The sequence below is a fragment of the Piliocolobus tephrosceles genome, chromosome 8 (assembly GCF_002776525.5).
Source record: "Piliocolobus tephrosceles isolate RC106 chromosome 8, ASM277652v3, whole genome shotgun sequence".
Taxonomy (NCBI): Eukaryota; Metazoa; Chordata; class Mammalia; order Primates; family Cercopithecidae; genus Piliocolobus; species Piliocolobus tephrosceles.
In genome coordinates, this window is record NC_045441.1 from 121,045,716 (window position 1) to 121,049,311 (window position 3,596).

Genomic DNA, 3,596 nt, shown 5'->3' on the forward strand with positions numbered 1-3,596 from the left:
ATCTTGTGTCTAATCTCAGCCCCACTAACTAATTATGAGAACTTGAATAGGAAACCTGTTTCCAGATTACAAATGAGGCAACTGGGGGTTATAGGAAGGATTCAACCAAACTCACAGGGTTTTTGTGCAAATTACATGCAATAAGATAATTAAGGAGACTGAGGCAGAGTAGGCACTCAATAAATAGTATTAGAGTTCTCACCTCCCTTTTGGAATGGTTCTACCACCATGAGACCGCCTGTTAGGAATATTGGTCTATGGTTCAGTTCATTAATGAATTTGGGCCAGTTCCAGCTCCTAAAAACATCATAAGGTCCTTTCCATTCCTGCTGAAATGCAGGGTTAATGTTAACTCTGAGCCTGATTTCCTTTAAATTGCATGCATTCAATAAGACACAAAACAAAAGCTCAGAACGCTATAGAAGAAGGAGCAGAGATAATAACACTAAAAATCTAAGCTCTGTTAGTGACTGCAATGGAATACTTGAGTGTTGAGATGTCTGGCAACTAAGGCAAAAAGCGGGAATAGAATGGATTGCACAAATCGCATTATATGATTTAAGAAAGATGCCTCGGAGCTCTTTCCTTTCGCTGCTGCGGCCGCAGCCATGAATATGCTCAGGCTTCAGAAGAGGCTCGCCTCTAGTGTCCTCCGCTGTGGCAAGAAGAAGGTCTGGTTAGACCCCAATGAGACCAATGAAATCGCCAGTGCCAACTCCCGTCAGCAGATCCGAAAGCTGATCAAAGATGGGCTGATCATCCGCAAGCCTGTGACAGTCCATTCCCGGGCGCGATGCTGGAAAAATACCTTGGCCAGCCGCAAGGGCAGGCACATGGGCATAGGTAAGCAGAAGGGTACAGCCAATGCTCGAATGCCAGAGAAGGTCACGTGGATGAGGAGAATGAGGATTCTGCGCCGGCTGCTCAGAAGATACCGTGAGTCTAAGAAGATTGATCGCCACATGTATCACAGCCTGTACCTGAAGGTGAAGGGGAATGTGTTCAAAAACAAGCGTATTCTCATGGAACACATCCACAAGCTGAAGGCAGACAAGGCCCGCAAGAAGCTCCTGGCTGACCAGGCTGAGGCCCGCAGGTCTAAGACCAAGGAAGCACCCAAGCGCCCTGAAGAGCGCCTCCAGGCCAAGAAGGAGGAGATCATCAAGACTTTGTCCAAGGAGGAAGAGACCAAGAAATAAAAGCTCCCCCTTTGTCTGTACATACTGGCCTCTGTGATTACATAGATCAGCCATTAAAATGAAACAAGCCTTTAAAAAAAAAAAAAAAAAAAAAAGAAAGAAAGATGCCTCTTTGTGAAGGAATAGTAACTCTTTTTTCCTGGGGCTACAATGAAGAAGACATTTATCAGGTGGCACTTATAGGGGCATGATCTTTCCCCTTCTATGTGATTGACTCTGAGAACTGCCTTTGGATTTTCAAAAGCATAATCTGGGGCAGAGTGAAGAGAAATACCTGCTCCCCAAGATTCAGGAGCAGGCCAGTGCCTTCCATGGGTAGAGTAAATACCTTCCTCTCGGGTGGAGATTTGTGTCTCAAGAAGGGCACAGATGGATTCTACCAGCTACAGGCTGGATTCTAAGAGATGGGAATTACCTCACACAGAGTCAGGGTCACAGGGCTATGAACTCAATGAAAGCCAAGCAACGGTGCAGCTTCCAGAGTCCCCTCCTGCTTCCAGTAGTCCTGCTGGATGGACAAGGTGCAGGGTGCAGCCGCCTGCCTGGGGCCTGCCCAGCCCTGTTTGTCTTATGTGGAATAAAGTCCTCCTGAAATAATTTTGCATTTGCTATAAAACAATTTGCCTAATTGTAATGATAAAACAACATTATATGCAGATGTCTCGCTATTTTTAAAAACCTAATTTACTTTGAATTAATGTTTGTTGACATGGTGTTTGGTGGTGGCAGAGACAGAGATGCAGGGACCAGGAGATGGAGCTATTGAAATGAGAGAACCACTAAGTAAAATGGTTCTTCTCATTTTTTTTTCTTCAAATCAAACTTTTAGGAGAGAGAACAGAGTTAAAATCTGCAGGAAATGCTTGCATCCAGGAATGTTTTAAAGCTCTTGCCAACATCAACAATGAGAAGAATGTTTAGAAATTGCTTTGCAAACCTCCCAGTTTGCAGAGCGCTCCACCTCACCAATAATAGTGATGGCGGCTGGTGTTTATAGAACACCCATTATGAAAGAGCTGTGAGCACTGGGCATTTATTTGTAAGCACCACTTGTTTACACAGTCAAGCTGGGACCTTGGGGTGACAGAAATCACCAGTTCGAGTGACTTCATTAAAGTTTAGATTCAGTCCCACAGTACTGGAGTGGGTTTCAGATGTCACCTGTAGCAAGTTTGTGGATTGACCTGTTGGAATTTCAGACCTGAAAGGGTCCATGAGGACCACGTGAGGACCACATCTGGTTAGAGGTGGAATTGGGCATAGAAACAAAGCATCCAGGGTGACTTCTGTTAACCTTTCCTGTCTGCAGAATTCCTCTGAAGCAGTCCCAGGCCTCCACTAGTCTCACACATCTGGCCTTGTTTTCCTTTGCTCTGTCCTCAAACCTTCTTCAAAAAGGTTCAGATTCTAGAAAACTGCAGGGGGTTCAGCTTCAGGAGACAATGAAGCTCCAAGGTACAGGTGCAAGGCTTGGCGTCAGCAGACTTAGGTCTGAATCTCAGCTCAGATGTTTTTAAATGGTTTGACTATAGGTAGATGACTTAATTTTTATGATGCCTCCTTTGAACACCTAACTCAATAGTTCTCCAAGCATGGTGTCCCAAGCAGCAATATCAGCATCATTTGGTAACTTGTTAGAAATACAAATTCTTGGGCTGTACCCCAGACCTACTGAATGGTCAACTCTTGAGTGGGGCTCAGCAATCTGGGTTTTCGAAGTCCTCCAGGTGATTCTGGTAGATGCTGAAGTTTGAGAAGTGCTCCTCAAACTAATAATACCATCAGCCTTATAAGGCTGATGTTAGGCTTAGAATTAAAACATGGAAAGTTCATAGCACACATGAGATGCTCAATAAACTATGGTAGCAAAAGTGGCTTCTCATCATCATCATCCTCCTCATCATTTTCTTTCTTTTCTTTCTTTCTTTCTTTTTTTCTTTTTGAGACCGAGTTTTACTCTGTTGCCAAGGCTGGAGTACAGTGGCGCAATCTCAGCTCACTGCAACCTCTGCCTCCTGGGTTCAAATGATTCTCCTGCCTCAGCCTCCCAAGTAGCTGGGATTATAGGCGAGTACCACCACACCTGGTTAATTTTTGTATTTTCAGTAGAGATGGGGTTTCACCATGTTGGCCAGGTTCATCTTGAACTCCTGACCTGAGGTGAGGAGCCTGCCTTGGCCTCCCAAAGTGCTGGGATTACAGTGGTGACCCACCACTCCCGACCATCATTTCTTCTCTGAAAGTATCTTTTAGCTTGAGAAATGTATCATTCACAATCCAGAAGCCTGTAGGATTTCAGTGAGTACCTGAACTGTGCTCTCTTAGCTGACACTCATGAGCTGGTGAGATAGATTTGACTATTTTATATATTCTTATTTTCTTAGCTGTTTATTCAAG

General features: G+C 44.4%; 1 pseudogene across 1 annotated transcript; it reads left to right on the top strand.

Annotated features, from left to right (window-relative positions):
• Positions 1-581: 581 nt before the first annotated feature.
• LOC111539842 lies at positions 582-1,272 on the top strand (annotated as a pseudogene). Its single transcript, XR_002730812.2, has one exon. The product of XR_002730812.2 is annotated as a 60S ribosomal protein L19 pseudogene (transcript).
• The last annotated feature ends 2,324 nt before the right edge of the window (positions 1,273-3,596 follow it).